The 21776-nt window shown below is 46.3% G+C and overlaps 1 long non-coding RNA gene across 1 annotated transcript in view; it reads left to right on the top strand.

Moving 5' to 3' along the window:
• LOC137342032 (uncharacterized) overlaps positions 1-21776 on the top strand; it is a 50768-nt gene that overhangs the window by 5949 nt on the left and 23043 nt on the right. The window contains exon 2 of the long non-coding RNA XR_010967184.1: positions 16807-16995. This is a non-coding gene — a long non-coding RNA (uncharacterized lncRNA). The remainder of the gene's footprint in view (positions 1-16806; positions 16996-21776) is intronic.

Raw genomic sequence — 21776 nt, 5'->3', positions numbered from 1 at the left:
GAAAGTGAGGGAGGGTTCAGTTGGGGGAGTTCCCCAGCTCAGTCTTCCCCATGCTTCTCATGTTCTTTCTTCTCATTATACTCGCTCAGTCACTGCTCCCAAGCTGAAGTACAATGACATGTGACACAGTATATTCTCATGTAAGCAATATTTGGAACATAGGAATATTAGTAGGCCATTCAGCCCCTTGTTTCTGCTCCGCTATCCAATTAGTTCATGGCTGATCTGCACCTCAACTCCATTTTCTCGCCTTTGCTCCATATCCCTGGATACCCTTATCTAACAAAAATCTGCCGATCTCAGTTTTGAAAGCTCCAATTGTTCCAGTATCCACAGCCTTTTGAGGGAGAGAGTTCCAAATTTCTACTAACCTTTGTGTGAAAAAGTGCTTCCTGATTTCCCTCCTGAATGACCTGGTTATAATTTTAAGGTTTTGCCCCCTTGTTCTTGATTCCCCCACCATAGGAAATAGTTTCTCTGCATCTATCCTATCAAATCCTTTTAACATTTTAAACAGCTTGATAAGATCAATCTGCTATACACAAGGGACCGGGCCTCATAATTTAACCCTTTAAGCCCCGGTATTATTCTGGTGTATCTGTGCTGCACTCCCTCCAAGGCAAATATATCCTTCCTAAGGTGTAGTGCCCAAAACTGAACACAGTACTCCAGATGGGGTCTGACCAAGGCCCCATAGAACTGTAGAGGTGTCATGCTACGTTTCTCTTCTCCTTCTGTGGATGTGCCACAGTAAGTGGTGCCATGCTCCAGGGACTCAAAAGAAAGTGGCACCAGTATAGGTCTAACTGCCCTGGGGGATTTAGAAAGAGGAGAAGCAAGTGGTGGTGCCAGTGCGGTAGCAGAAAGCTGCTGGCTGGGGGTGTGTGGGGGGTGGGGTGCGGAGGGGTGGGAGGCAGCTCACATACGTTTTAGCCTGCAGAGTCCTGGGATCCCAAAGTCATGGGCCATGAATTTAAAGGAAAAGCCAAGCACCCCTACAAGGTCTGAGGGCAAGTGTGGAGGAGTCTACTAGTTGTATTTGTGCAGTCGTGCATGACCATTTAGCCATGGCTCAGTGGTAGCACTTTCGCCTCTGAGGCCATGGATTCAAGCCCCACTCCGGAGACTAGAGTACAAATCAAGGCTGACACTCCAGTGCAGTATTGAGGGAGTGCTGCATTGTCAGAGGTGCCATCTTTTGGATGAAACATTAAACCGAGGTCCCGTCTGTCCTGTCAGGTGGACATAAAAGATCCCATGGCATTATTTCAAAGAAGAGCAGGGGAGTTCTCCCCGGTGTCCTGACCAATATTTATCCTGCAACCAACATCACTAAAGCAAATTATCTGGTCATTATCACATTGCTGTTTGTGGGACCTTTCTGTGCGCAAAATTGGCCGCTGCCAATCACAACATTACAACAGTGGCTACACTTCAAAAGTACTTCATTGGCTGTAAAGCGCTTTGGGGCGCCATGAGTTCATGAAAGGCCCGATATAAATGCAAGTTCTTTCTTTTCTTTCAATACCAACCCCTTTGACCTGCATCCCTTCCTCCCCAAACTCCTCTCAATGTCCAATCCACCTTTGTAAAGCGCTTTGGGGCATCTTAGACGATACGCAAGTGCGAGCTGTTGCTATAGTAAGTTAAGGCGCATCGGCCTTATCTCTGTAAGTGTAAAACCTGTTACACTGATCCCTGTAACACATCCTCTGTTTATTTAACCTGCCGCTACTCTTATTTCTGGCAACAGCTGCTGTCGATTAGTATCAGGTGATTTTGTATGACAATAATTAATCTGAGATCACTGTCACCATCAAAATGAGTGGTGTTATTTGAAAGCTTTGTCAGCACTCTGCAGAGCCACAAGGTGGAGCAGTCCACTGCAAATGCAAACACGGAAACACGTTGCAGGGCAAACCAGTGATTGAAATCTGGGACCATATGGTAAGGCTGGCTCTGTAACACTGAGCGGTATATTTATCGACTGAGCTTTGAGGGGAAGGGGTGGAACCATCCCCCTGTTCTTTACCTTGCACAATTTTTTTCCTTTCACTTCCTCTCCTGAAGACATTGACTCCTTGGTGCAGGGTGGGGGGGATTACTCAGGCAACCCTCCCCCAACCTGGATACTTGGGCCCAAGGAGCTATTGGTTAAGCCTAGACAGTGAGAATTGGCGGGCGGTTTGACTGTGAGAGGGATATCTCAGCTGAGCCTGATCCTGTCTTCACCGAAAGTCTGCACTTGCTCACTTCCGGCCGGTGTGATTGGACCACAATCAGGAGTGGGAACTGGGAAGGTTTTCCTCTACCTAGCTCAGGAGCCCTGAGGCCAACTGTAGCATCCCAGATGCTGTCAACAGCTGAAATCAGCTAGCTCACCACACCCGAGGACTGAACATAGGAGCTTCCCTGGTCCCCACCACTCAGCTACGCTTTCACTATTGTTCTGGTCCCAATTTCCCTGTGTATCCTTTCCCTGGGATATGGGCGATGCTGGCAAGGACACATTTCTTTCTCATCTCCAGTTACCCTGAGAAGGTGGCCCTTCTCTTTGAACCACTGCAGTCCTTGTGGTGATGGTGCTTCCACAGTGGTGTTAGGTGGGGAATTCCAGGATATTGACCCAGCAATGATGAAAAAAGAGCCATTTATGTCCAAGTCAGTTGAAGTTAATTGTGAAAAGAACCAGAGTGAAGACAGAATTTTTTTTTTACACAGCGAGTTGTCATGATCTATAATACACTGCTGGAAAGGGGAGCAGATTCAGTAGTAACTTTCAAAAGGGAATTGGATGTATACTTGAAAAGAAAAAAATTGCAGGGCTATGGGGAAAGACCAGGGGATTAGGACTAATTGGATAGCTCTTTCAAAGAGCCGGCACAGACGCGATGGGCCAAATGGTCTCCTTTGGTGCAGTAAGATTCCATGATTCTAGGTCAGGATGGTGTGTGACTTGGAGGGGAACTTGGAGATGATGGTGTTCCCATGACGTTGCTGCTCTTGTCGTTCTTGGTGGTAGAGGTCATGGGGTTGGGAGATACTGTTGAAGTAACCACGCAATACATCCTGTAGATTGTACATACTACAGCCACAATGTGCTGGTGCTGGAGGGGGTTAATATTGAGTTCAACGGCAGGGTCGCTGGCCAAGCAGAGTGGGGATAATGGGCAGGTTTGACCAGAATGCTGCTGCACTGCTTGAGTGTAGCTGCACCCATCCAGTATTCCATTAAATTGTTGATTTGAGCCTTGCAGATGATGGAGAGGCTTTAAGAAGTCAGAACATGAGTCGAGCCCAATCTTGTCCCTGTTTGATTACCACAACTTGTGGATTTTCAGCAGGGGTCACGAGAAAACAATTGAACCTGGGATCTTTCTGGGCCATATAGCCCAGCTATTCACTGGGTAAATTTGCTGAGCCTTCAGAGGAGCTCAGCTTAGCCCTTTGTATCATGGAATTGAGGGCAAATTATTGACCTGGTTAGGAAATTGGCTGAGTGGTAGGAGACAGAGTGGGGATAATGGGCAGGTACTCACATTGGCAGGATGTGACCAGTGGTGTCCCACAGGGATCTGTGTTGGGGCCTCGACTATTCTCTGTATTTATTAATGACTTAGATGACGGAATAGAGAGCCACATATCCAAGTTTGCCGATGACACAAAGATAGGCTGTATTGTAAACAGTGTAGATGGAAGCATAAAATTACAGAGAGATATTAATAGATTAAATGAAATGGCAAATGGATTTCAATGTAGGCAAGTGTGAGGTCATCCGCTTTGGACCTAAAAAGGATAGAACAGGGTACTTTCTAAATGGTGAAAAGCTCGAAACAGTGGAATTCCAAAGAGAGTTAGTGGTCCATGTACATAGATCATTAAAATGTTATGGACAGGTACAGAAAATAATCAAAAAGGCTAATGGAATGCTGGCCTTTATATCTAGAGGTCTAGAATACAAGGGGGTAGAAGTTATGCTACAGCTAAACAAAGCCCTGGTTAGACCACACCTGGAGTATTGTGTTCAGTTCTGGGTACTGCACCTTAGGAAGGATATATTGGCCTTGGAGGGAGTGCAGCGTAGATTTATTAGAATGATACCTGGACTCCAAGGGTTAAATTACGAGGAGAGATTACACAAACTAGGGTTGTATTCTCTGGAATTTAGAAGATTAAGGGGTGATTTAATCGAAGCTTTCAAAATATTAAGGGGAACTGATAGGGTAGATAGTGAGAAACTATTTCTGCTGGTTGGGGAGACTAGGACTCGGGGACATAGCCTAAAAATTAGAGCCAGGACTTTCAGGAGCGAAATTAGGAAACATTTCTACACGCAGAGGGTGGTAGTAGTTTGGAACGCTCTTCCGCAAATTACAGTTGATGCTAGCTCAATTGCTAATTTTAAATCTGAGGTTGATAGATTTTTGTTAACCAAAGTTATTAAGGGATACGGGCCTAAGGCGGGTATATGGAGTTAGGTCACAGATCAGTCATGATCTCATTGAATGGCGGAACAGGCTCAAGGGGTTAAATTGTCTACTCCTGTTCCTATGTTCCTATGCAAACAGCTGGTTTGTAATGTCAATATATGTGTGCACCAAACAATGCAACAGCCTCCATGGCAGTATAGGTGTCCTGCTGATGTAAATATTGACTGCAGCAGTCATCCAAATTGGGGTGTCAGATTTATGCATTGGAAGGCAGAAAAACTCGAGTGTTGTTTTATCTCTCTGGCTCTGTAAGTCATAGAGGCTAAGCTTAAAGTTCCAAACACGAAGCATCATTGAGGAAGCTCCCAGCAGCTTCACCTACTATGGAACCTCCATTAGTTGTGCTGAACCTTCACCAGAGTTTTCATGAGAGAAAGCTATGCACGAGATCTGCAAAGATTGCAAGCACTTCCTGTCTGACATAAGTCAAGTGGCGTACAGAAGGAAGGAGGATTTGCATTTTTATAGTACCACCTTATCACAGCTCAAAGTACTTGAGATACAATGAGTTACTTTGAAGTGCAGTGACTACCTGCTGTTATGCAGGCAAACACAACAGCCAGGGTTTGAGCACATAATCTAGGCTGGCACATCAGTGGAGTACTGAGGAGTGCTACATTGTGGGAGGTGCTGTCTTTCAGATGATACTTTAGACCAGGATCCCATCTGCCTGTTTAGGTGGACATGAACGATCTCACGGCACTCTTGGAAGATGACTAGGGGAGTTCTGGTGACCTGGCCAATATTTACCCCTCAACCGACACCACCAAAACAGATTAACTGGTCATTTATCTGATCGGCTGTTTGGGACCATGCTGCGTGCAAATTGACTACCAGGTTTGCCTACATAACAACAGTTACTGCATTTCAAAAATAATTCATTGGATATGAAATGCTTTGGGATGTCCTGAGGATGTGAAAGGTGCCATATAAATGCAAAACTTTCTTTTTGTCTTGTACCTGCCTTCATTTGAAGGAATTGCTGTACCAAAAATTTAAGATCAAAATTGGGAACTCTCGATTATCTGTTGCTCTCCATTATGGGGAGGATGTTCAGGGTCTATTGTAGGTTATGTGATAGCTATGATCAGTCAACAACTCCATTAGTAGGATGGTAGAAGGTGAACTAGATGGACCTTGGTCTTTTTGTCAACTAGCAATTCCTATAGGGGAGGAACTCCCCTTTATTAAGTTGGCACCTCTGCTAGTGCAGCACGCCCTCAGTACTGCACTGGAGTGTTGGCCTAGATTTTTGCGCTGAAGTCTCTAGAGTGGGACTTGAACCCATGATCTCCTGACTCGAAGGCAAGAGTGCTACCACTGAGCCACGGCTTGCCTCCTCCCTGTCCTCTCCCATTCCACTGTGGGCGAACATCCTCCCTGACACTTGCTGACTCTAGACTAACATAGAGAACAGCTGCCCTGCTTGGGGAGAAGGGTCAGTACAGACCAGCCTTACTGTATATACCCTGTACACCAGATGGTGCTATTCTAGGAAGCTACATCTAATGTGACTGTGAGCTGCTTTGGCAAAACAACCATACCTGCCAAGTCTGGTTCATTTGCAGTGAGTCTCACTTTGGTTTAAAAATGTCACCTATTTTGACATGTCTCACTCATAAATCAACAAAGCTCGGTCTTTTTTTAAAAGAAAAATTGTTTTTTTTAATTGTTAATTTTTTTTTAGCATAAACAGTTACAGGAGATTAAGTGGGCCCCTAGGAGTTCCTTGATTCTGGTAGGTTACAATGAATTCGCCACACCAAGTTTTTTTTTGCCTACCAACCACGGATTGTGGCCTTGAAAGGACCAAAAGGAAGGTAAATGGGAGAGAGCAGCTGGCAGAGGCTGTGGGTCACCATTTAAATACTGCTCTCCCGGGGGAAATGCCTGGGAAAAGCTAAGGCCTGGGAGTAGACATGTGGGTTGAGTAAAGGAGCAAACTTAAAACAGGCAAAACAAGTAAATGTGGCACACAAAAAAACAACCCCCTAGAGCTGGGAAGTGCAAGGGAGCATGGTCATCCCCTTTAATTTTACACCTGATTATTTCTTGATTCTGATTCGATCCAATTCAAAGTCACAGTGCAGATGGGCTGGAATGAAGTAAAAGGGTAATTCTTTGTGAGCCCAGCACGGTCTTTTCAAAGGCCTGCTGCTTACAAAGGCTTTGCTCCTTTCTTCATTGTGTGATTCAATGGGCCGGACTCGTCCTGAATGAGAAAAGAAAAAAGGTCCCCATCTCTTATTTCATGTGTAAATGAGGTGGGACTCGCAGGTTAAAGGTCATCCAGAGGAGTACTTTGTGCTTAATTATGTCAACGGGAGAAAGAAAAAGAGGGAGTAGAATCTCATTAAAAATCTGTGTAAAAAAAAACACCGCCCGGTCCTCAAAGATACTGAAGAGAAGGATTTTGAAAGTTTTGACAAACACCTCTGTGTTCCCTCTGCAAAAGCAGCATTAAAGGGGCCTTGGAGCCAAGCACATCCACCTAATCATTGTTGTTCCGCTGGAAGGTCAGTCTTTTTTGACCCCCTCTCCCCTCTGCCCACCTCTCCCCTATGTTCGTTAGCTGGCGGATAGGCCGTTCCCAGCACGGCAAGCCAATAATTGGATTCAGTGCTGAACCAAGAGAAAGGAGGAGACGCGATTGTTTGTGGAACGTAAGACTCTTTGAACGTGTTTCAGAAGACTCGTTGACTGCAGACACACAGTTCTCTCACTGTCGATGGCACTCAGAAAGTGCGGAGACCCACATTTTCGTGGGCCCCACAAGCTCCCATTGATCTCCTAACGGTGAGATTATTTAAAGGAGCAGTGATGCCATCAAACAGAAACAGGGAGGAGAGTGGCAAATGAAGATGAGGGTCTCCATTTGAATGCCCTCTCCCTGGACTTTATTTTTTATTCATACTCGGGATGTGGGCATTGCTGGTAAACCTGTCACTTTTACCCATTCCAAGTTTCCCTGAGAAGGTGGTGGTGGGCCGCCTTCTTGAATCGCTGCAGCCCTGTGTAGTGAAGGTGCTCCCACAATGCTGTTAATTCTTTGTAGAGGTTTTGATACATCTGAGTGGCTTGCTAGGCCACTTCAGAGGGCAATTAAGAGTCAACCACATTGGTGTGGGACTGGTACAAATACGCCAGACCGGGTAAGGATGGCAGGTTTCTTTCCCTAAAGGGCATTGGTAAAGAAGTTGGGCTTTTACGATAATCACTTTTACCGATCCCAGCTTTTTAATTCCAGATTTTTAAAAAGATGAATTGAAATTATCAAGCTGCCATGGTGGGATTTGAACTCAGGTTCTCTGGATTATTAGTCAAGGCCTCCAGACTGCATATATTTAATGAAAAGCCACTTGTTTTGTTTCGTGAATGAACGGATTCTTGGTATCTTGGAGTGAAGAGCAGTTTGTCTGACGATGCTTTTGTGCGACCATTCTGCACAACCTGCCTGTGCCACTCTCTGTTTAGTTTTCTTCCTCCTGCTGTTTCTGTTTGGGAAAGAAAGAACATGCATTTATATAGTGTGTTTCATGACCTCTTGACGTCCCAAAGTGCTTTACAGCCAATTAAATACTTTCTGAAGTGTAGTCACTGTTGTAATGTAGGAAATGCAGCAGCCAGTTTGTGCACAGCAAGATCCCACAAACAGCAATGTGATAATGACCAGATAACCTGTTGTAGAGATGTCGGTTGAGGGATAAATATTGACCAGGACACCGTGAAGAACTCCCCTGCTCTACTTCGAATAGCGCTGTGGGATCTTTTGCATCCACCTGTGAGGGCAGACGGGGCCTCGGTTTAACCGAGGGACGGCATTTCTGACAGTGCAGCACTTCCTCAGTACTGGATTATGTGTTGAAGTCTCTAGACCGAAGCCCGTGATTCCTACTAGTAAAATGGTGGGAATCCAGTTCCGCGCTTTTAATTTTCAGCATAGACTTGACACCAGCTCATGCAGTGAGTCCTTTATATCAGGGGTGCCCACCTAACCTTTTGGAACAGTGGACCAGATTCGTGCATCACAACCACTGAGCAAGGCATGTCTGATTAAATCACTTTTAGGTCAACTAGAAACGTGATTAAACAACATGTCCAACTTCCAATATATGTTTTGCTTAAATTGGCATCCTTGGCCCATTCTATTTCCATCTCCTCCACTTCTCTCTCACATCTCATCTGAAAGGCGGCACCTCCAACAGTGCAGCACTCTCTCAGTACTGCACTGGAGTGTCAGCCTAGATTACATGCTTGTGTCTCTAGAGTGGGACTTGAGCCCACAACCTTCTGACCCAGAGGCGAGAGTGCTATCAACTGAGCCAAAGCTGACGCCAGCTTTGATAAAGCAGGTGGGTTAGATTTTCAACTTGTTGCCTGAGCGTAAAACCGGCTGAATTGGCCTACCATTTCAGAAATGGCCCATTTTCATTCCTGTTGATTTCTGTAACGGGCGGTCGATCAGAAACGCCAGTTTTATGCCCAGGCATCAGGTTGAAAATCCACTCCACCAACTTGAGGATGGAAGGCAAAAAAATCCTGGAAAAAACACGAGGAAAATGAATTGGCCACTTACTAAAAGGTTGTCTGGCTGATTTACAACCACCTCATTGCTTACAGAAGAACATTTTAGGAGGGAAAAATAGTGACCAGCTCTGTTAAGACGAAGGATTAATGTGTCTTGTTATCTTCAAAACAAGCTGCATGGTACTCAGCAAAGAAACACCGTCAGGTGTGAATGACATGTTCTATTGTCAAACAAGCCCTTGTTACATTATCAAGGATGGAGTGAAAGAGCAGCAGCAGTGCCTTAAGAATTCCTTATCTAGGGAATACCCTGACCTCCTGCAGAGTTTCAATCCACATTGTTCAGCAGATTAAGGAAGGCTGGCCTTTTACGGCCTGAGCTCCAATTGCCTTTTTATGGAACGCAGTAATGCTACTGGGATATGTCAGTGCAAAGTGAGAGAACCCGGCAGTGGGGGAGGTTCTGGAGTTTAATTTACCAGGCCTTGCTGTCAATGGCATCTTCTTCCTCCTCACCTTCAGAGGTCCAGTGACAAATTTGTCTACAATTTCAAGAAAAGCTTCTAGTTGCAGTTAAACCATGTAATTGTGCACTCATCACACAATATTGTTGAGTGGGTGAATGTATGGTACCTAACCAAGCCTTTCAAATCGGGATTTGTGCCAGGTCTGATGCCCAGCCCATGCCAAGTTATCTTATGCCAGCTGGGGCAGTGTTGGGGGGGGGCGACAATTGGTCTCATTGCCCCACCCTGGAGAGCGTAAGCTGGTGCTCGAAGTCCATATATGTGGATATCAGGAGAGGAGAGAACAGGGCTTGGTTGTAAAAAGACAGACGCATTTATATAGCGCCTTTCACGACCTCAGGACACCCCAAAGCGCTTTACAGTCAATTAAGTACTTTTGAAGACTAGTCGCTATAGTAATTTAGGAAACACAGCAGTCAATTTGCGCACAGCAAGTTCCCACAGAAAGCAATGTGTTAATGACCAGTTAATTCTGTTTTTCGTGTTGGTTGAGGGATAAGTATTAGAGATGACTCTGGGGAGAACTCCCCGGCTTTTCTTCAAATAGTGCTGTGGTTTCTTTTACGTCCACTTGAACCTGCTGGCCTGAGCCCACCGTGACCCTGCCCTGTTTTTCTGGGACAGATCGATTAAGTATGGAGGGTGGACTCCCGGCAGTACGTCTAATCTGCATTTGGGAGTCCACCACTTTGGGGGGAGGGAGTTGCTGTGCTACTGCAGTCCTTTCCTCGCTTCGGCACCTTAAAAGGACTGGCCACCAATTGCTCGGTCAAAACAAGAAGAGGAAACAAACTCACTTCTAGCACCGCTACCATTAATCTTTATTAGGAAGGGCGAGAAACAGCCGAGCCAATCAACAAGAGGGCACCCTCTGGCCTCGCCATTAATGACATCTGGCTCCCGACAACCGGGAGCACCCAGCGCCACTCCCTTGCAGGTTTTGTTTCAGGGAGGCAGGGATGGGGTGTAAAATAAGGGAAATGCGACAGTCCCATAAGCCCCCCTCTTCCTGCCATCATTAGCATGTCATGGGCGGGCAGGCAGAAGGTGGGTGGGGGTGGGGGTGTTGAGGAAAATTGCCCAGTCAGCTTTAATGAGGCCAGGGATTCAGTGGAAGGCCTTCCCGCCGCATTTCTCAACATTCTTCACCAGGAAAATCCATCCCTGCATTTCTGTCCTGTATGGGTAGGCCGAGCAGTCAGCCTGCCCACGGACAGGAAGGATGATGGTGGGCCGGATTTTCATTTGCCAGTACTGATGCTCCCACTCCAGGGACTTGAGCACAAAATCTAGGCTGACAGTGCAGTACTGAGGGAGTACTGCATTGTCAGAGGTGCCGCCTTTCGGATGAGACGTTAACCCCGTCTGCCCTCTCAGGCGAACGAAGAAAGATCCCATGGCAATATTTCAAAGAAGAGCAGGGGATTTCTCCCTGGTGTCCTGGCCAATATTTATCCTTGAACCAACATAATTAAAATACAGATTATCTGGTCATTATCTCATTGCTGTATGTGCGATCAAGCTGTGCACAAATTGGCTGCTGCGTTTCCTACATTACAACAGTGACTACACTTGAAAAGTACTTCATTGGCTGTAAAGCACTTTGGGACGTCATGAGGTAGTGAAAGGCGCTATATAAATGCAAGTTCGTTCGTTCTTCTTTCTATATCATTTGCTGCTGGCAACAGGCCTGTGAAGTAACAAAGGGGATGAGAACAGAGTCTCATTTCAAGTTTACTTTTCCAATCTAAAGCTTGGTCCTAGCAGCAGTCTGTTTTATCTTGCTGGTAGATTTCAGGACAGCCCCACCATACTGTCCTCCCATGTGTGTCCTGTTTATCTCTCCATAGGCCCATGGGACTCCCAATTGGGAATACAGAGACCTGTTGTCTGCACATTGTGCAACAACGTAATGATGTAAGCCCTCCCACCTTGCATCCTCCATGAACTTGAGCTCATCCAAAACTTTGCTGCCCGTATCCTAACTTGCACCAAGTCCTGTTCACCCATCAACCCTATTGGTCCTGGTCTGGCAACGCCTCGATTTTAAAAGTCTCATAATTGTTTTCAAATCTCTCCCTGGCCTCGCCCCCTCCCTATCTCTGTAACTTCCTCCAGTCCTACAACCCTCCGAGATCTCTGTGCTCCTCCAATTCTGGCCTCTTAGTACATAGAATTTACAGCACAGAAACAGGCCATTTGGCCCAACAGGTCTGTGCCTGCCTTTGTGCTCCACATAAGTCTTCTCCCACCCTACATCTAACCCTATCAGCGTATCCTTCTATTCCTTTCTCCCTCATATACTTATCTAGCTTCCCCTTAAATGCATCTATGCTGTTCATCTCAACTACTCCATGTGGTAGCAAGTTACACATTCTGACCACTCTCTAGGTAAAAGGAGTTTCTCCTGAATTCCTTATTGAGTACGTTTCAAACAGTAGTTAAGAAATTAATTGTATAACGCAGCGAATTCCTGTCCTTGTCACTTTGAGCCCAATAGCTCAGATGAGCAGGAGCCGAAAGCAACAGCGACAATTGGCAACAAGACAAAAAGTTCTTCATACACAGAAAGAAGCTTTCAGTCAAGATGACCCAAATCCTGAGGGGGGTGGGAGGGGGGGGGGGGGAAGACAGTGTGAAATACTCACAAAAAAGAAGCAAGTCAGATTGATTTTTCTCTTAATCTAGTCCCCTTCCTGTCTGTCACTTTGGGTTTTTTTTGGTGTGTTGTCACTGTCAAGTGTGTGGAGAACTTGGCTCTTAGGCATGCCCAATTTTCATTGCTCCACCATTGGCGGCCGTGCCTTTAGCTGCCTGGGCCCTAACCTCTGGAATTCCCTCCTGCCTCTCTATCTCCTCCTTTAAGAGGCTCCTTAAAACCTACCTCTTTGGCCAACCTTTTGGTCACCTGATCTAATATCTCCTTATGTGGCTGGGTGTCAAATTTTGTTTGATAACGCTCCTGTGAAGCGCCTTGGGACGTTTACACGCTATATAAATGCAAATTATTGTTGTTGATGTCACAATAGATCTTGTTTCTAATTGGAGCATTTTCATTGGGCAGCTTTAATATGACTGACACATCATACACACTAAGTAGACGCCAATGCTTTTAAAGGACTGAAGGCAGTGCCGTTGAATATGGTGGCACCTCACAAAAATGTGGGCGTCCACTGCCCCGATGGAATAAGGCAGGTCGGCTCATTTATAGCTACAAGTGCAGCCTATGGCAGGGGAACCGTTCGCTCACCGCCCACTGTTAAAGCACTCTGTAATTGGAATGTACGTCAACTGCTGCTACTCAGTTCAACCCTTGGCTGCATCAGAGAACAAGAACAAAGTAAACTTCATTAGTTAACCACATTAGGAAACTCCCAAATGCGTGTTGTGGAGGTTGTCATATCAATTTATTCTCACCATTTGTGAATTGGCTCTCGCCCCATTCAGATGGTTTTGTTACGTGACTACAGACTGCAGTTGACTAATACGGCAGGGAGCAGGACAACAAGGTCCCCTTAGTCCTATTTACAGGGCCTTTTACATCATTCTTTTAAGTCAGATTCCAGGAGGCGGTTTCCTGGGAGCCAGCCCTCGGCGTTTATTCAGTTAAATCTGATTTCCGTTCACCGGTGGCAGACCTGTTGATCCAACTGCGAGCATCCAGGAGCTCACCAGACCAGGTCTGCCTGTCGGTCCAGTCCTGAGGAAGGGTCTAAGATCTAAAACGTTGACTGGCTGAGTGACCTCCATCTCTGCACAGATGCTGCCTGACCTGCTGAGTATTTCCAGCTTTTTGCTATCAATCTGCCACAAGTCTATGGGCACCCGAACTAACAGAATAAACACCAGGAGCCCCATCACGGACACTGAACTCTCAAAAGAAGGCCAATATAAAGGCAGCTTATATTACTGCTGCTAACTCTGGTTCTTTCCCCACACCCCCAGCTCTGCCCCTCTCTGGAAGGCATTCACTGGTGCTGGGCTTTGGTTCCACAAGAACCTGCCATCCTCTTGTACCTCACCCAAGTGTCCATTTGTAAGCCGAGCCAGCGAATGTTGGGAGACTATTCATATTGTGTGGGGGGTGGGGATTATTGGGGGACTCATTGCTGAGCCCGATCCTGTCTTTAGCCAATATCCACATGCACACTTTCCTGCAGGGATGCTTTGCTAGTGATCAGAAATGGCAAACCCAATTGATTTTTCCCCCCTGTCTAGCTGAGGGGCACTGAGGCCATCTGGAATCACCAACCCAGCTGAATTCAGCTAAGTGTTCATAGACTTGGGGGGCGAGGTCGAACCCAAGCCCTACCCCAATCTGTATATTTACTAATTGGGGAATTATGGTGTCAGCCATGGCTCAATTGACCATTTTCATCTCTGAGTCAGAAGTTTGTGGTTTCAAGTCCAGAGACTTGAGCACATTATCCAGGCTGGCACTCAGTCCTGTACAGAGGGAGTGCTGCACTATCAGAGGTGCCATCTTTCAGATGAGACGATAAACTGAGGCCCTGTCTGATCTCTCAGGTGCACTTGAAATATCCCATGCCACTATTTTGAAGAAGACTACGAGTTCTACCCAGTGTCCTGGCCAATATTTATTCCTCAACCAACACCTAAAACAGACGATCTGGTCATTTATCTCAGTGCTGTTTGTGAGATCTTGCTGTGCGCAAATTGACTGCTGCGTTTCCTACATTACAACAGTGACTACATTTCAAAAGTACTTCATTAGCTGTAAAGCGCTTTAGGACTTCCTGAGATTGTGAAAGGGGCTATAAGAATGCAAGTCTGTCTTTTCTTTTAGGGAGGCAACTGCTCTTAATTCTGTTTTTCTTCTTATTTTACAAAGTTCCAGGCAAGGCACTTTAGAGGACTCCATATAAATAGATGGAGTTTACTTACCCTGGAATATATGACCTCTTCAATTCACCCTCAGTGTCTACCTGGTCTTTGATACTGGAGATTCAACCTGAAATAAGCAGCCTGATGTGACTCACCATGGGAAACCATCAGTGCACCCCACTTACCGCTGCTTCCCAGGACTGCCATGTCGAAGGTGGCGATAGGCCCCAGGAAGTGGCAGTAAAGACCCCGTGATCCCTCAGTGGAGGGAGAGGGCCCTGGAGAGGCCACCTCTCCCTCCACTCTACGCCCAGGACCTACCTGCTGAAAGCCCTAGTCTCAGCCAAGGCTTTCAGTAGGAGCTTTGCTGCCATCTTGGGGGTGCTTCTGCCCCTTTGGGTCCCTCGCCGCCTCTTCTGGTGCAATACAGGCAGGGTGCCATTTGGTGGTGCTGGGTGTCCGCTGTGCAATGCAAATGACCCCAACCCAGGGAAATGGGTCGGGGATGAAGTAGATTCAATGGGGTAGGTGAAAGTCCCACCCCACCGATATGCCCTGAAGAGGATAATTCCAGCCTCACTGTCTAACCTGATACGTGAAGCATGGTCACTTGTGTGAGGTACCAGAGGGCTGACAGCATCCACAATATCATACGCAAACATGAGTCAACACCATCAGGACGATGTTAACGCCAGGTGCTGTTGGCACTCATGAAACCGTACCTAAACATGAGTCAGTGCCATCAGGACGGTGTTAACGCCAGGTGCTGATTCCCCGGGAGTCTGACTATTTTTAAATGGTGATTGGGGATGTGCGAGTGTTGCAAAGTGGTTGGAAAGATGGCTTCTAAATAAAATTGTTGGTTCTTACCAGGCAGTAAGTGACTGGAGACAAATCAGAACATGGAGCTGAAGTGCGTCGTCAGTGGTGAGGCCTGCATTGAACCGGTCAGTTTGAGTTTGCACAGCGGGTGCTACTTCTTGCTAGCTAAGATTCAATGATTCTTGTTAATTAGTGCTTAAAAAAAAGAAATCTTTTAAAGATGGCCTTTGGCCAAGGTGCCTCGAAGCAGATGGTGAGGTTTCATTCACAATCTTTTCTTTCTTTGCCAACTTTTTCCCTTCAGGCAAACTCGCTTGTAATGTTGAATCTCGCAGGTTCCAACATGGCACCCGGCCCACAGCAGCTGCACAGGGAGCTCCACCCAGCCTGGGCCTTGCCTGCCTGCTTGCTTGCCCTGCCTGGATTACTTACTTTGCAAGGCTGGCTGGATGAATTGCTGAGATTATCTTGCAAAGTAAAATAATGAGCCTTAACACAAAAAAAAATGCCATTATTCTGAAAAGGTTTGTACGTACGATGTTTGGCTCCATCCCTAGAGGTTTAGAGAAAAGCAGTTGAGAGTAGGTGTGGTTGTGTGCCAGAGTCCCTGTTCAAACTGCAGGAATTATCAAAGGCCAGCTCAAATTATGTACTGTCATACCTGTGTGAAATGCAGCGTTTTGATTAGCTGAACACTGTCCATTCAGTCTCCACCAAGTATAATGTGTCAGCAACTCTCCGGCTCACAAGCTCCACCGGCAGCTTTTTCGCTGCGTGGCCTTGTTCCTCAGCTCCCCCCCCCCAACGACGCACTGGACAAAAGCACATGTTGCACTGAGCAATACAGACCAGGAAAACCCCTGGTCTCTGCGCAGTTACTCTATTTTAGTCAGGCCTGCAGTCAGGGACCAATAAATGGCCAGCATGTCCCTGAGGCTAGAGAGGAGTAAATTCAAAGGAAGAAAGACTGACATTTATATAGCACATTTCACAACCTCAGGACGTCCCAAAGCACTTTACAGCCAATGAAGTATTTTTGAAGTGTAGTCACTGTTGTAATGCAGGAAACGTAGCAGCCAATTTGCGCACAGCAAGCTCCCACAAAAAGCTGCCGCCCGGTATCTCACCTAGTGGTCATTCCAGACAGCGAGTATCAGCAGGCTATTCAGCTATGGAGGGCGTTACAACCAAGCCCAATCCTATCCTCAATCAACGTCAACTGAGGCCTACTTCCCAGCAGAGGAGCAGGAATCCCTGCCTGATATTTTTCCCTCCCTAGGTCAGGAGTACCGAGGCCAATTGTAGCATACCCTTATTGACATCCCAACTGAATTCAGCTAACTCGGCACAGACCAGGGATCAAATCACTATTGTCTATACAGTCTGTGCCTTTACAACAACAACTTATATTTGTGTGGTGTACCTCAAGAACATGTAAGATGCTCGAGAGCATTACAGGGTGGAGAAAAACAGTGGAAGGGAAACTGGAGGGAAAAAGGGAAAACCGAAGAAGTTGGTGGTAGCAAAACTTGACATTTTGCTATAACTTGCTTACTAACCCGTTTGTGTCGCTGTTCTGGCTTTTATTTCCGCAGGCAGCTAACTTTTAGGTTCCTCTGACCTCTTCAAAGAAAACAGATGCAGCCCCTCTCACCTTACCATGCTCTGAATAATTAATTGGGAACAAAACTCAAGAGAAAGGAAACGTATTATCCCTCCAATTCCTTTTGGCCTAATTGCAGATTTATCATAAAAGACAAAAGTGGATTGAAACTGTGTACTTGGTAAGACAGCCAGTTTTAATTAACAAAGCATTGATAAAGAAAGTGAATGTTTGAGGCATTGTCTGGCCCTTTGTACACTTGATTAACCCAGATTGAAATGATGTTTGGTGACTCTGGAGTTTCTCCAACATGTCACAGGTGTGGCATTGCCCCTGTTACAATATAAAGAAATATCGTTTCCAGTTTCACTCCGTCTCTAGAACCCAAATTTTGCTGCTAGGTACGGCCCTCATTTTGGACAAAGTGTCCATACTTCAGGTAAACTGTGTCAAACAGTGTGCTTTTATTTTATTCCCATTTTCTCCCCTCTCACCTGACTCTTATTGGTTCCAAGAGTGCAGTCTGCCCTCCAATACCACACCCGAGTGAGCATATAAAATGTCCCTGGTTCAATCCTGAGACATGCTGATCTCAGCTCGGGTGCTGGTAGCAATGCTGTGGTTAACAGTGTCCCTGGGTCAAGGAGGGGAATGTCAGCCAGCTCCTAATTCCTATCTTGGGACCCCTGGTAGAGAGAACACTTATCTGAATGTTGAGAGAGGAGAGGGTTAGGCTATGCCGCGATGGAATTGAATAGTCTGCTACTCTCTGGCGAGACTCACACCTGAATAGTAGCTACATGGAGGGTGACACATTGCCTATGATCTGTGCTCCCATCAGGATTCAATACCTTCAAGGCGGGAGAGGAGAGGAGAGGACGGGGGTGGGGGGGGGGAAGAGGAGGAAAATTGGTGGAACAAGATCATTTAAAAAGTATGAAACTTGGATGTTTTTTTTCTCCCCCCTCCCGAGCTGTGAGTGCCCCCATTACTTCTCCGGTGGAAATAAGCTAACTCAACTCAGTCTAGGAATTCAGCTGTGTCCTTTCTGGTCTCTATGGCTTAATACTGCACTGTGTACCGCATTTACCATTGAGCATGGAAGTAGCTTTTAATATGCCTTTTTAATATTAACAGTTCCTTTATTAGAGTGGTGCAATGGTGTAGAATGCTTTCAAGCCAACACACTTGTGCCGTATAGTTAGTTCACTGTCTCGGGATAGGACGACAGAGGGACTAGGCACTTGTCCACAGAGAATTTTACCCCGGCAAGGAAGGCATTGACTCCTTGCAGGGATACAGTTCCACGAGCACCAGTTGGCTTTGATACCTCGCCCAAGTGACCATTCTTCATGCGTGAGCCTTGACAGTTGAGTGTCAGTAGGGTATTTGAGGAGACGATCATTGCTGAGCCTCATCCAATATGAAGCTGCAATAGAGGCTGCTGGTGTAGCAATCATGAGCAGGATCGTTTGCTGATCTTCTCCCCCTCTCCAGTCCTGGCCGAGATCAGCTAAATCAGCAATGGACCAGGGAATGAACCTGGGACCTCTTTGGCCTATAGGGCTCAGCCATCGGGAAAGGAACATAGGTACAGGAGTAGGGCATTCAGCCCTTCGAGCCTGTCCCGCCATTCAATTAGATTATGGCTGATCTAGCTCAGCACACTGTTATTCATGGAGATTCCCTCTGGGGTTTAGTGGTGACTGGCATCTACAGGAAGAGAGAAACCAGTTCTCTCTGGAATTCTGCAAAGCACAGGAGTTCAGAGAAACATCATGAGCGCCAGCAAGTTCTCCTGTTACTAAGCTGTCTCCGCAGGTGGCAACAAAGAGCCCTCATTATGTCAACAACGGCACAATTGCCCAATCAAACAAATGAAAGAAATAAAGAGTTTCACTAGCGATGGGTGAGAACTCATGGGACTGAGTGGCAGATGATTCCACTCATTAAAAACAGATCACAGCGTCCCACAGAGCAGCCCTAAAGCCATATCTATATCTGTGTCACGCATTTGGGAGTAGGACCTATTGGGGTTTGGGTAGTGTTCGGGTCCCAGGCGGCTCTGAAAAACTCAGAAAAACATCAATTCTGTAGTGTAAACCACACGAGACTGGGTCAACCAATGATAAGCTTCCACGCAGCATAATTCCCACACCAAAATAAGGTTCTGTTAAGCTTGGTGGAATAATCAGAGGCAGCATGTGGTTGACACAAGTGTGCTTCATACTGTACTTTGAAAGCTTAAAATCAGAGATTGATCTGTGTAGAATATACAAGTTTAAGCTTAATTCAGCAGTTGCGTAGGTCACAATCACAACTTGCAATTATACTATGCACTCCAAAAGGTAATTTCTTAGAAGAAGCACTTTGAGACATTTGAATGATGTGATATGGTGCTAATTGTTCATAAATGTATTCATTCTGGGGATGTGGGCGTTGCTGGCAAAGCTGGCATTTATTGCCCATCTCTAGTTTCCCTTGAGAAGGTGCTGGTGAGCCTTCTTCTTTAACTGCTGCAGTCCATGTGGTGAAGGTGCTCCCACAATACTGTTAGGTCGGAAGTTCCAGGATTTTGACTCAGTGATGGTGAAGGAACAGTCGATATATGTCCAAGTCAGGATGGGTGACTTGGAGGGGAACTTGGTGGTGTTGGTGTTCCCATGCACCTGCTACCCCTGTCCTTCTAGGTGATGGTGGTTGTGCGTTTGGGAGGTGCTGTCGACGGTGCCAACAAATGCAAGGATTTTTTTACACATGTGAGGAAGACTTGTAGACCCCCCTCCCCGATTAATGATGTGCAATACAAGGATGGCAATGTACTTCCCAACCTCCTGGGTGTTTGCAAACCCGCAAACTTCCATTCTACTCGACATGCTGAGCAAAAGTCCACAACAACCTGTTTGCTGAATGATGAGACTTGAGTTTCTGAAGTGCAGTGTTGCAGCGAGGCTGCTGATCACCAACATTATATTTTACTTTTTACCAATTTTCGTGGACCCCACAAGCTGTCGTCGGGTCTCCACTTCCCTCTTAAATGCTCAGATTATTTTCAGAAACGACGCCACCATAAATGGGAGATGAACGTAGAGAAATCACAGGCCCCTGTTTCAGTCCTGCGTTCAGGTACAGTATGGATAGGTGACAAGTAAAGCTCCCTCTACTCTGATCCCACCTCAGTAGAGCAGCATCAGCTCCAGCAGCATTATGGCATTTCTCTTCCCTATCCCAGCACTCCTCCATTATGTAAGATTGCCAATTTGTGCTAACTTGTAACTGTTTTTGTGCTGCGGACCCACACCCACTGTGGACTGGGTTCAGACGACTCCAGCTGATTTAATAAAGGTGTCTTCCGAAGCTGGATTTGGACCCAGTGCTCAGAGGTGAAAGGACAGTGTGATGAGCCAATCCCCCACGTGCAGTCTTCATGAACACTTGCCTTAACCCCTCTGATTTTTCTCCTCTGGCTTGAGCTGAGATGCAGTTTCAAAAGTGCTGGCCAACCTTCTGCACCTCATCCAAGTGGCCATGTGTCAGCCTAGGCTGTGAGTGCCGCCAGACTATTCTACTGTGCGAGCATCACAACTAATCCTGTCCTTGCCCGAAGTTCTTACTCACACTCACTCTCTCTCTCTCTCTCACACACACACACACACACACACACACACACTTTTACATCAGAGCTCACTGGACAGTAATTGGAATTGTGAATTCTGGCAGATATTTTTTGGCCTGCCTAGCCCAGGGGCACTGTCAATTCCTAAGCACATCTACATGAATCTGTCAAGAGTATATGATATACATTTTTTCCTTCCTGTCCTAATTGTCCCACCTCCTGAAGGTATTGGCTCTCTTTTTGGGGTATGGTTCCACAACCCTGAGTTGGCCTCTGATGCCCTGACCAAGTGCCCATTATTTATGCGTGCACCTTGACAGTGAGTGTCAGCAAGAGTTCCAACTGTGAACACATCACAGCCAAACCGAATCCTGTCCACACCGACGTTCACACACATCCAGCAGGGGGCACTAGACAGCAGTCAGGAATGGGAATCTCGGCTGATTTTCCATTCCCTAACCCGGGGACACTGAGGTCAATTGTAGTGCTGAGAGGCTGTTTCCCCTGGCTGGAGAATCTAGAACTAGGGGTCATAGTCTCAAGATAAGAGATCGGCCATTTAGGACCAAGATGAGGAAAAATTTTTCGGACGGTTGTGAATCTTTGGAATTCTCTATCCCAGAGGGCTGTGGATGCTCAGTCGTTGAGTATATTCAAGATTCAGATCAATAGACACTAAGGGAATCAAGGGTTATGGGGATATGGCAGGAAAGTGGAATTGAGGTAGAAGACCAGCCATGATCTTATTGAATGGCAGAGCAGGTTCGAGGGGCCATATAGCCTAATCCTGCTCCTATTTCTTAAGTTCTTATTAACCATCTGAATTCAGTTAATGTAGCACAGACTGTGAATCAAAAGAGAGATTTGATTCCTGGGTGTATGACTCAGTGACAGTTGATGTTACCTCTGATCCATCAGGCATACACCTCATGGTGGACTTTGAGCTTACTGGTTCCATAGTGATGCTCTGCTTCTCCATCTGCTCCTCCTGAAGTAGTGTCTTTTAGGAAAATGGACCTTGTTTGGTGTCTCGTATTGATCGGTTAGCGTGGGCCACTTTCACAAGTTACCTTGTAAAGGATGGGCCTGTTTGTAGAATGCCCTTGAGATACACCTGTTTGTAGAATGCCCTTGAGATGGACTTGTTTGTAGAATGCCCATGAGAGGGACCTGCTTGTAGAATGCCCATGAGATGGACCTGCTTGTAGAATGCCCATGAGAGGGACCTGCTTGTAGAATGCCCTTGAGAGGGACCTGCTTGTAGAATGCACTTGAGATGGATTTGTATGTAGAATGCTCTTGAAATAGACCTGTTTTATAGATTGCCCTTGAAATGGACATTTTCT

This window comes from Heptranchias perlo, chromosome 25 (assembly GCF_035084215.1).
Source record: "Heptranchias perlo isolate sHepPer1 chromosome 25, sHepPer1.hap1, whole genome shotgun sequence".
In the NCBI taxonomy this organism is placed as follows: domain Eukaryota; kingdom Metazoa; phylum Chordata; class Chondrichthyes; order Hexanchiformes; family Hexanchidae; genus Heptranchias; species Heptranchias perlo.
Note: the sequence above shows the minus strand (reverse complement) of the source record. Positions and strands in the feature narration are given on the sequence as shown.